We start from the raw sequence: 12,582 nt of genomic DNA on the forward strand, positions 1-12,582 counted from the left end.
TGGGGCTTGATCACCACAAATTGGCCTTTACGGGGGCAGGTGGGTTTTTTTGGTGCTATAGAAGTTGACTCTTAGAGCTGTCTGGCTGTATGGTTGTTTTTCCTTTTTGTGTGCTAACATCATCCTGGTGAATCCTAAAGGGGGAAGTATTAAAGGGTGCTGCTTGTTCAGGTGCCAATGAATCATGTGGTTAAAAAAAGTCCTTAGTGTGGTTTCTTCGCTCAAGACATCACTTCTTTGTAGTTATTTAAATACTCTTTTAGAAATACCTTTTTAAATTAAGAGATGTTGTTTTTCTGGAGTAACTGCAACAGGCTTTGGGGTCCAGCTTCTGCATAGTTAAGACAAGCTGAGAGGAGAGCTCAGCAGAAGCTTTAAGACTGCCTTAAAATTGTCTTATGATTCCAAATCATGAAATTGTCTTAAAAAGCATTAAATTATCCCATCCTGCTCTTTTTCTGTGCTTTTTCTTCTTAGGTCATATTTTCAAGAACTATTCAGCAACTGCCATTCCCCCCCTCCCTTTCTGCTTGTTTTTTAGCAAACTGGCTCTCAGGCAAGCTCCTAATACCAGCAGCAGTGACTTCCTAGTGACACACAGTGCCTTAGCGACTTTGTCAGTTGTCATTATTTTGCTCAATCTCTGCATGCTAATATAAGGGAACCAGAAAAATAGTTTATTAAATATGAACTTTAGCCTGGCAGCTTCTTTCTTGTGACTACAGAAATAGTTTTGGGGTTTTTAATTGCCTTGAAGACAAAACAATTACTTTTTCCATCTTTACATCCAAAACAAATTACATTGTATCTACCAGGCAGCCTTGTATTGCTGGAGTTTATGAAATAAAATACAGCATTCATTTCATGTTTTGGTTGATCACGGTTCAAATTGTGCTGATTTTTATTATTTTTTTTTTTTTACCTCGAGCAACCACAAGCTGAAAGGCTGGATGTTCTAACTAAGAATAATAGTACGAAAAACCTGTTACTGCTCTTGAGCAGTCGTGCATCTTTGGGTTGAGAATAAAAGCTGAGTGCTCAAGGAGTCAGCTGGTTTGCAGCATGGGCTGGATCTCAGCTTAGGTTTGACTTTCTGGTTTAAATGAAGGTTTGTGTTGGAAGCAGGCAGCTGAGCCAGAGCTCAGTGGGTCTGTGCCAGCTGGGATGAAGCAGAGCAGTCCTCGGGGCAGCATGCCCATGTGCTGACACCTCCAGGGTGGCTCGGCTTTGCCAGGGCTGTGTGTCAGCCACAGGGTAAATAATTCCTGTAGGCAGAGTGATCACCACCCAAAATTCATCCTCCTTTTATCCAAAGCACAGCAGCTCTGAAGCACGGGCTGGCAAAAAGAGGCCTCGTTGTACTTTACCCAACCACTTCCCATCCTTTATTTAATTATTTTTCTTGGACTTTATGGATGCTCCTAGTTGAGTTTTAAAGACGCAGGTTGCTGTGCTTAGGTTTGTGCCAAATTGACTTAAACTAGCCAAGAAGCTGGGCAGAATTATCTGTCTGGTTTTTGAACTGTTAAACATTCTTATTTCTGTGCAATTTTCTCAAGTAATTTGTACTGTAAGAAAATTATTTTTTTTTCCCAAGTGAACCTGTCCTTGGTTTACTCATGCCAAAAACTCACCACAAGGTGAAAATAATAGATACTGAAGAGTCAGCTCTTCACTCTTATAAGGAAAAGCATACTGAGAATCAACGGCTGGAAGCTAAGGCTGGACAAAAAAAAGTTGGGTGATTAACTATTGGAAGGGATGACCACTGGGAAGAATTGATTTCTGTCTCTTGATGTCTTTATGCCATTTCTAGATGCTTTTGTGAAGGCTGTGCTTCTCATAGATGAGCCACTGGGCCACCAGGAGAGGTAGGACGGTGTGGCATGGAGGTGCTTTGGCATGGGAAGACCTGCCTTGTGTTTTAAGGGGGTTGCGACTGATGTGGTTCGAGATCAGCAATTTTTCATCATCTTGTCTGAGGTGTCTGTGGGTGGCTGATGAAAGGTTTTGGAAGGGTGGCATATGCTCAGGTCTTGCTGGAGGGATCCACATCCACACTGGAAAAGTGAGTGTGTCCCCCAAACTGAAGAGAGTTGAGCATGAGTGATTCAGACAGCCCAGTTCACTCTCAAGGCACATCAGGGTACAGAAATTACCTTCTCACCAGCACAGAAAAAAACCTCAAGGGAAGACACGGCAGCCTTGTCCAGGAATAATTTAAAACTGCTAAAATAATAAAAAAACTTAAATATTTTAAACGGTTTAAATTTAAAGCAGGAACTGACTGGTGGATCTGTCATGTACCCAGATTTAGGCTGCTGAGCTGTTCCAGCTGCCCAGGGCTGGGCTGGGATTGGATCCTTCTGCATAGCCACCCAACATAGCCCTGCAATTCATATGGCCCCTCCTAAGTCACCAAGGAGAGGGGAAAAAAAAATCCTCCAAACCATCTGATATTAAATAACTTTATAATTACTACTGTATTCAATTAAAGCGATCATTCGAAACTATTCCAGATGTTCAAGTGAGATCAGCATATTGCTGCTCTGCAGCTTGGAAAACCTTTCACTCTATTTGAAACCATAAAAAAAAAAATATTTATGGATGGCAACCATTTATATGGGGCAGAGACAGCTCGCTTCTGCTCTGCTCCACTAACCCTGGCTAGCTAGAAGCACACAGCGAGCAGGAAAGAGATTTGTGTGTGTGTGTGTGTGGTTTTTTTGGGTTTTTTTTTTGTTTGTTTTTTTTTTTTTTTTTAATTTTTTAAATCTGCTCTCCTCATTATAAACCCGGGCAGATGAGGGGGCAAGCCCGACTCAGGGAGCTGCAGCTGGGTTTCAGAGCTGCACAGCTCTCCATCACCAAGCAGTCTGCATCGGTTTTTCCCGGCTGCCGCCTCGCCGGCTGGCGCTTGATGCTGCCACCACGCGCTTGTTAGCAACCGCTGTTTGTACCGAAACACTCTTCTTCATTAGGGTAAATTAACTAAAACAGCAATCAAGTCAGGAGAGCCCTAGGTATTTACAGGCGTGGATCTTCCTTAGTGTCTGGATTGGTGCTGAGTTATTCCTGATGTAAAGCGGTGGGATGCAGCATGGTGACGCCCAGCATCGCCCATCCCCATCGCTCCCCACAGCTCCAGATTCCTCACACGAGCTTCCCCATACCTCGGCTGTGTTTGGGATGGCTTATTTGATTTTTCTGTTAATGACTCCCCTCTGTCCAGGAGTCCATGGAGGTCTTAAGCAAAGACCTCTCCTAAATGCTGGGAACACAACAAGAAACAGAACATCAATGGTGATAAATGAAAAAAGAGAGCTCCTGTTGGTGTATTGATGGAAAGTCAGGCAGGGGCACTTATTAAGAGGAAAAGGTTGGATTTCCTCTGGTTTGCATGGCTCACAGGGGTAATTATTACAGAGAAAAACTTGCTGATACCCCAGCGGCATCTGGGTTGGCGTGGTCCTGGCCCAGGATGCGGGATAGCAGCGCCTGGTTTGCTGCAGGGGTTTTTATGGCGAAAGCCCCTTTCTCCTTGCTCGGGGAGATGTGCCCCAGAAGTGTGGGATGGAAGCAGGTTCCTATCAAACACTGAGGCAGTGCCTGCTGTGGACCTCAAAACCGGCAACACGGATGTTCACGGGGCAGGAGAAACAGCCCTGAGACCTGCTCCCCGCTCTGCATAGGGGCTGAGAGGTGAGCCGGGCTGCAGCATCGCCCCGAGGAAAAGGGAGCCCCAAAGGCTTAAGGGGCTGCAAGAGGTGTCTCAAGATGATGCAAGAAGCATCTCCTGGCAGCAAACCCGCTGCATCTCGGATGAAGGACAAAAGGAAGAGGAAGAAACATGCTAGTCTTGACTTCCCTGCTTCCCCTCCCCTTTTTCTTTTAATTACTAGCTCAGTAACGGTGAGGCGGGCTTGTACGAAGAGACACAAGATGCTGAATTTCATTACAGCTCCCACAGCAAGGAGAGAAATGACGTCAGCGGTGCGATGCGGCGGGAGTCAGGCAGCGGCTCGGCGGCTGCCGACCGGGGAGATGCCTTCTGCCGAGGATGCTCGTCACGTTAATGTTTTCATTGCAAATGTGGTTTGGAGTTTTATGGGCTTGTTTTTACAGTGTTGATCTCCAGCTGGGCTGCCACTGTAAAATCTGGCTGTCTCCATCACAGTCCTCCTTAAAGGGATTTAAAAGCCAGGCACAGAGCCGAGAGTGAGGGCTGGTCCTTGCTGGTCCCGGCGCTGCTCACGTGGGTCCAGCTTCAGCAATCTGGCCTTGTGCCTTTGCTGTTAATTTTAGGCTCTTTTTATTTTTAATCTTTCCATTTTTACCTCCGCTTGAGTAATTCAAGCGGAGCTGTGGTTAATTTAAACTGAAATTCTCACTAAGTTAAGCTAGAGATATATTTCAGGTTTAAGACCAACTTTCTATGTTGCATCAACTAAAAAAATGGGCTTGGGGATATTTTTTGTGTGTGTGTCAAAATGGAAGTGGAGGGGTTGAACAGCACTTTTCTATGTTACTTCCATCTGTGCCACACTAAGTGGTTTACCAACGTTAACACTGCTGTGAGATGGCTAAACATCATTATCTTCTTTTGACAAATAAGCAAAATAAAAGAGGAAATATTTAATTTGACCAAAGACGTAAGGATGCCACGCATCCAGAGCCAGCCCCCAGGAGTCTTTAAAATTTGTATTCTAGTCTCTAGTGTAAGAGTCAAAGGAGCATAGGCATGTAATGCAGCAAAATAATTAACATGTACTTTGAGATTACCCCTTTTGCCCCTCTTCAGCCTTCAGAGGGGTGATACGGTGTGCTGGTTTAACTGCTGTCATCTCTGGGGAGAGGCTCGACTGCCTGAATAATCGGGGAAAAGGTAGAAGGAAGGATGGGAGAGATGTCAGCGCTCCTTTATGACCAGTGGCTGATGAGTCCCAATTCCTAAACTAAATAGCTAATTCGGTATTTGAGCACCGATCTTTGGGCAGTGTGTCCATGAAGGTGAGCAACGAAGAGGTTGAGGTGGCTGAGTGCTCATCTTCCTGCCTAGGTGAGGAATAGGTGGGAGCTGAAGTAACACATTCAGAGGTGAAATTGGAGCTGGTCGTGGTGAAGGCCAACAGATCCCTTGATATTGCATTGTTCTAAACTTTGCCAGGGTTAATTCCATGCAACCTCACAGTTGGTCCAGGCTGTCAGGGTCCCTTGGGATCCTCTGGAGCATCAGGCTAGAGAGAAACAGCTCCGGGGCTGGAGAGATTGGTGTTTTCCTCCTTCCTAGAGGCTGGATGCGTTTGGAAGTAGCACCTGTATCTCCTACAGCCTGCAGGGGATGGAAACCCAAATGCACTGTTCACCCTTTCCAAAATGTTCATGGGCATCCCTGCAGGCACATCTCCTCCCCATAGACAGTAACTCTACCTCCCCAAGACATCACGTTTTCTGCTGTTCTTCTTCCTTGTGTCTATAGAAAGAAGTCCTACTGGAATTTTGGTTTTCCACTTGTTTTCTGCCTTTTTTTGTCCAGGTACCAGTGACGTAGGACTGAATGCAGGGTATTAATGACCAACACAACAGTTTGAGTGCTGAGCTGTAAGTAATGCAATATGCATGAGGTGATCCATTTGTGTTTGCAAAAAAGCTATTTAATCACCAAAAGAAAAAAAAAAAAAAAGAGAGAAAGAATTATGAAGAAAGAGGTATAATCAATTTGCACATTTTCAAAAAGGTTAGCTTGTCATTGTTGTCTTGAGATGGCAAAGTAAAAGCCTTAAAAAATGTAATGTTGCTGCTAATGCAGGGGAATGACAAATCGATAGCTGGGTGAGCTGAGCAGGAGGTGAGGAACAAGGAACTTCTTGGAACTGCTCTGACAGGCGGCCTCTATGAGAGTGATGAAACCACATGAAATTAGTAAATTTGCTTCTCTGTCAGTAAAATGGAGAAAGTAGCTACCTTAGAGGGGTGCGTGAATCGTTAATTCAGCTGGGTTTTCTAAAGAAGCAGAAGAGAAACCAGGCTAAAAACTATTAAGGCTTCTCTAGCCATACTTTGTTGAAAAGAATATGGCTTCTGTACCTGCTCGTGGTCATCTGCAGAAGGACCCCTGTGGCTCTGTGGACCTGCAGATGTTCATTTGTGGCAGCTGAGTGATTTTACATCCGAAGCAGAGCTATCGGTACCAGTGCTACGGCTACCGGGTACCGCCTCCCCCATCCTTCTGCAGTCAAGCCGTGGCATGGTCGAACACGTGAAACTCCTGAAGGAAGTTTGAGCTCACAGGTCTGGCTGCTCAGACTGTTTCAAGGACCAGTGTGCTGACCTCTGAAATTCAGGCATTTAAAACACTGCGAGCCACATGCTCAGGGATCGAGGTACGTCTCATGTGCTGGCACACAGTTCTGCAACCTTCCCTCTGGTTTTGATAGTAGCAGCTCCAGACCCTGAGCTGTCACAAGAGGAAAAAGGATCCTCCTGATAGTATGGTATCTTCCCTGGGTCGTAGCGAGTTGCCTGTTTGCAGCATTAGGTAGATATTGTTCTAGCAGTATGATTGCCACTGGCAGAGTGGGGCGGTTGCAGCCTTGTGTCTGCAGCTCTGGGCTTTTTCCTATTTGGGGGTAATGGGTTATACTTTCAGTAATTACTCCTCTGAGATACACGTTTTCTGTAACAAATGTCACTGTCAGAGTGGACCAGGGCTTCTCTTGTATCACTGAAATGTTTAGACCTGGGTTACCAGACAGTCTCTTCTAGAATTATTCTCATTTAAAAACTGTCTTTGCTTTAACAACATGCAGGAGGAAATCTCTGTAATTACTGAGTGGTGCTTTCTTTTTCTCCCCTCTGTGGATCCATACTTTTACATCGTAGAATTAAAGTCATTATGGTTTGCTCCAGGCCAGCCATGAGAGCTTTTTACATTTGACATAATTCACAGAATGGGTTATTTATTAATGTGTGAGGCACTCTAAACAAAATGGATTTTTACTGTTGTGAGAGTCTGGCGGATGCACCATTATGACAACTTATTTCATTTCTGGGTAGCATTTTGAATTTCAGTGGCAAAAACACGAGTTAAATCTTTCCGTAAAGAGTTTGGCTTTGTCATCCAAACCAGAACAAAAAAATTACCTGTGTATCAAATACAGGATTTGAAAACCCACTCTTTTTAAGCCTCTACTTTTATTTTGAAGATTGCTGGTTTTATAGAGATTCCTTTATTCCCCACTAAGAAACTGTTTGGTTTTTTTCTTCTCAGCCCTTATTCTCACTTACCAGCAGCCTTTCTGGCTTTCTGTAATAATTTAGTAGGAGTCTGAACTGGTCTTTTACACTGTAAACACATCAGGATTACAAACATGGTTCAGCTCTTGCTGGTTTTCAGATGCATTTCTCTTTTGTATATGCACATGGTCTCATTAATTAGTTATCATGTTCCATCGGCGGTTATACAAGTGTAATTGATTATGCCTCGCTGCCCCGTTTCCATCATTTGGGCTATCAGCTCATTAATGCTGGAAAGGTTCTAAAAGAAATACTTCCCTCAGAACAAGCTGGAAAGACACAATCTTCAATCCTGAGCCTACAAAAGGCTCCAGAAGCAGCAGTAGTAGTATATGCAAATCAGGGGGGGGGGTGTTTTTGCATATGAAAAAGGAAGCCTCGAGCTGTGGGGTAATTTGGCTGGTTGTAGCCTGTGTCACTAAATTCCTCAACACAAGTGTGAGGTAGATTCAACGCACTTCCAAGGAAGTGAATAGCAGCTCCTGCTGCTTTCATTACATGTTTGGCTGCTTATATTTATTATTCGCTAGGACAAAAAAATCCTTGCCTTACGTGAGTAATCCTCCTGCATTTCAGCACAACCGATTATATGAGTAATGTGAGCACAGTTGATCAAAGAAGATGATTTAGAATAGTTTCTGTGTTTAAGTCATTTATCACCATCAGTCAGGCAAAAACACCCAAGCGGTGTGTAGTGTGAGTAATACCTGGCGTTGTAGCATGAGGGGCTTTTGACATTTGCCACTAAGTGAGTTAAGAATGCACATCTTAGACTAAATCAGCATCTAAGATGGTGCTAGTGAAGCAGAATTAAATGAAGAATTATGTTCTTAAAAATGCTTAATAGCATAAAAATTAGGGTATTACAATATTCCTGAGTGATGCACGCACACACTGCCCGGAGATGTCCTTGTGCAGCAAGGGAATCAGCACAAGCCAACTTTACCTTTAGTGTAAAATTTGCTTTCCACTGAAGCCCTGGTAGCTAATTGCATGCTCACTGTTAGCATCCCTTACTGGTGAGACCCCAAACCCAACCTCTTTCACTGAGGCAACACTTTCTGTCTCCCAGCTACAGTAAGTGGATTCTCCCCATGGTGTGCTGCCCTGCCCACAGCATAACTCAACTGGTGTGCCCGCACGCAATTAAGAGCAGAAAGGAGAGCTGCTGAAATACTGTTGCTGTAGTTCTTGTTCGTGCCAGAGCTCTCAGCCAAAGGAACTCAACATATTCCTTCTTTCTGTCTTAATTTACTTTGAGCAGAGCTGATGACCCTGGTTATTAATTGCACATCTCCTGGTCCCTGATGCTTCCACTGCCGGTTAATGAGTGGAACACACCTGCTGCTGCCCAGGTGCCTTAGATGAGGCACTGCCATACCCAGATGCTTCCCGAGCACCTCACTGCAGGGATGGAGAGACATGAGACCTGTCGTCAATGCTTTCTGCCTGTTCCCAGCCAAGGATGAAGGACAGGCAGGAGCAGCATACATTTCCTTCACTACCAGACCAGGGTGTCCAAATCCCACCCAGAGGCCACCCTGGCACTGCTGAACACCAGGGAGCAGTTGCTCATCTAGTGAGACTCAACAGGTCCATCGTTAAGACCTGGTTCAATAACGCTCAAGCACACGTTTAAAGTTAAGTTTTAATTGTGCTTCTGTCAGTGGAATGTACTCAGATGTACAAGTGGTGTCTCAGCACAAGGGAGTGTCTCCACCCTCAGGTTTAAAAAACTTTGTTGGGTATGACCCAGCCCGCACTCGGGGATCTGAGGACCTACAGGAGGAGTAGACCAAGCCACCAAGTTGGGTCATGGTCACCAACAAGCAAGAGTCAGTGGCTGTTGAGAGGGGCTTCCCTCAAACCCACACATGGTTTTACAGATGTTTGCCTAAAGTTTCGACACAGATACCCCCATAAACACTTGTTGCATGGCAGCGGTAACCCATTTCCCTATAGGCAACAAACTGCTTGAACCTGCAGCTCTGTCCTCTCGGAATTAGGATGTGGCGCTTGAAAAACCTGCCCCACAAAAGCTCGTCTTCTGTTCACCTGCCAGGTAGATTTAATTTATAGTATCGTGTATTTCAGTAAATTATTGATACAGTTGCTGTGCAGAGGAACAGAAACAATAGAGTCACGTGCTGCATAGCTCCACCTCACTGGTTTTGTTTCATAAGTACCTAGGCTTCGCTCTGACAGTTTTATTGCAGGGAAAAAATATTTTTCTCCTAGGGATGTTCCATCCTGGTGACAGAAAGGGACGGGCTGTGGTAGCAGCACCAATGCTGGCTGGAGCACCCACCCCCGTGCCGATGACCACATAGTCTAGAGGCAGGGCTGCTATTCCGTAAGGCAAGGAAACATATACAGGAAGAAAACTGCTCAATACTAGAATGCAGTTTCCAGCTGACAACCACAGTTTAGCTACATCTCGTTGCTTGTAAATGAAAAATGTTTTAGGAATCTCTGTGGCTCGTGGATCTAAATTAGAATCTGCTCCCACTTACACCATGAGTGGCCCAATGAGTTCAGCAGACTCATCTTGGACTGGGGTGAGACTCTGACCAGGTTTTCATATCCATAGGAAGTAGCTTAAAAATGTCTACTATATTTCTTGTCTCTCAATCCTTTTACATCCCTAGATCCACTGTCTCTCACAAGAATGTCAAGTCCAGGACCAACCATGGTTTTACATTTTATATAGCGCGCCAATCTGGGAATGATGATTTTCTAAAAATTTTTTAAATCAATGTGAAAGACACAAATACTATCCACCTGCTAATGTTTTTTTGTGTGACATAGGGATCTTACTACCACACACAGATGAAATATTTGATTCCTTGTTGCATTCTTATTTTTTAAATGTTTTAATAATCCAAGCAACATATTGCTTAAACATATACATTGTGATGATATCGATAGCTCAGGTGCTCTGAAAGCAAAGTTTTGATTATTTGGGGGCTAAAACATCTGAGGGACTAAGTATATTCTGTTACAGACTATTCTGTTATCCTCTTTTCTTTTTTTTTTTTTTTTTTTTCATCCTATTGTTTGAATGCTGCAGGGCTTCACAGGAAAACCATTCATTTGGCCATTGAGAGGTTATCCTGTTCTCATTGAATTTTCTAGAAAAACTCCTGTTGCCTTCAAGGGAAGATGGATGAAATCTTATTATATGTGTGTGATTTCAGAACTGAAAAAACAGACTGTCTGGTGCTCAAGAAGGAAGTAGTGTCAACTCAGCCTATAAATATATCCTTTAAAATATTTTGGGCTGGAATCCTTTCTGATATGATCCCATCTGAGACTCTGAAATTCCACAAAGAATAAATTTTCATCATTTTCATACGATTCTAAAAAAATGGAAAAGCGTACGATATGTCTTGAGTTAGGAGTCATGACTGACTCCCTAAGGAGAATGATTTATGTTTTAAATTGCTTCACTTCACCGCAATATGCACAAAAAAAAAGAGATTCTTTTTAGAGAGAGTTAATAAATGAAACAAGTTAGAAAATTGGGGAATTCAAAATATAAAGTGGTAAATCATTTGTTCTGCTTTTGGTACGTGGTCAAAAATCCCACCTGCTGGGAATGTTGTACTTGTCTGGAGGGGAGGCTGGGGTACCTGGGAGCAAAGTTGTACATCTCTGTGCCTAACTCGGGGAATTCAGGATCAAAGGTAGCATTAAGCCCACGGAGTTCATTTTGTCTGAATTGCAGGCCATTAGCTTTCAGGCAATTACTCCTGCAGGGAGCCCAATGACTTGCTTTGGCTAGGTTGCATCTTTTGGGAGGACATCAAGTCTTGACATAAACAGACGGAGAATCCAGCAGGTTTTCTGATAGCTCCTTCATCAGGTCATCAGCTCTCCACTGTTCAAAAATGTGATCCCTCACTTAAATCAGAATGTTTTGGCTTTAGCACCTCGGCACTAGTTCATTTTGTGCCTTTCTTTGGCAGACAGAGGAATAACTCAGTGCCTAGTAATTTCTTTCTGTAGAGGCTTTTAGATTCAAGAATCAAGTCACTTCCCATCCTTCTTTTTAATGGACTTGCTCAGGTGCTGTAATTTCTCAACTATAAGGGCCTTTCTCTGGTCCTTGACAGTCTTTGTTTTTTCTTTTTTTTTTTTTTCCTTCCAATTTTATAGTCATTTTTGTTGATGTCTACTCTATTCTAGCAGTCTCAGTTTTCAACAGCTGAGGTAAAATTTCCTTCCTACACCTTCTCTTACTGAGCAGGAATTGAATGAGGCTTTTTTTTTCCTTGGACTTGTTCAGCAGCTTGTCCTATTGCAGATATTGCCTCCATCCTCAGACATGTACTGTACATTTGACTTTGAGAGGACCCAAGATTCTTTGTTGGCATCATGTGCTGCTCATCAGCCTCTGTTTTGCTGGCACAGTTCAGCACCTTTGACAGATGAAAATGGGAAATGGCACTTGGGCCTTGGACTTCTGCAAGAACCCCTTACTTCTCTGTTCTCATGCAACAAGGATTCCCCTTGGAGTGGTAAGTTTTAAGAACAGGTAATTAGTTTAATCTAGGTAAGTTTTCACTCTATAATTTTTTGGTCTTGTTTCAGGTTTTTTGTTTGTTTACAATATGTTGTTCAGCTACACTAACTCATATGCCTTAGCAATGTGTACCAATAAAATGAACAATGCAAATATCTTTAGCAATCAGACTTTGACTCTCATGACAGTTTTGGGGCAATTAAACAAATGCCTTGGCATGCTAAAATGTACTTGCCTACTACTTAGGGACACTGGGAGGATTAATTAATTAATATGCTAGATTAAATCAGACATGGCTCTTTTGAGTCAAAAGTCTTCTCTGGGGTCAACTGGAGTCATACTGCTTCCTACTCCTCCCCGAAGTCTGTGTTGATTTAGGAAGCGCTGTACCAGAGCGCTCTCGGTGTGGCCGGTGACAGGAAGGTACTAAGTTGATCTGTGTAAACTAGCAGTTAATAGGCCACAAAACCCGAGCTGGCAAACAATTCTGAGAAAAGAGATCAGGATTTTCGATAGAGCGATGCTGAAGCACACCTCCCCGGGGCTGAGGCGGGCAGACGGTCGGTCTTAGGCAGTTCGAAAATACCCGAGTGGAATCAATAAACAGCGCCGAGTCGCGGGTGACGTAAAAAGGAAGCTAACTCCATTACCAGGAGCTAAGTCAGAGGGAGTTTTGCAGGCGCCGGCGGGAGGGACGGAGCCGTGAATCGGGTCCGTGAGCGTGGGCCAGCCGCGGTGGCGGGGGGAGGCCTCGGCGGGGG

This window comes from Athene cunicularia (assembly GCF_003259725.1).
Source record: "Athene cunicularia isolate RWA chromosome 9 unlocalized genomic scaffold, athCun1 chr9_part1, whole genome shotgun sequence".
Classification (NCBI taxonomy): Eukaryota; Metazoa; Chordata; class Aves; order Strigiformes; family Strigidae; genus Athene; species Athene cunicularia.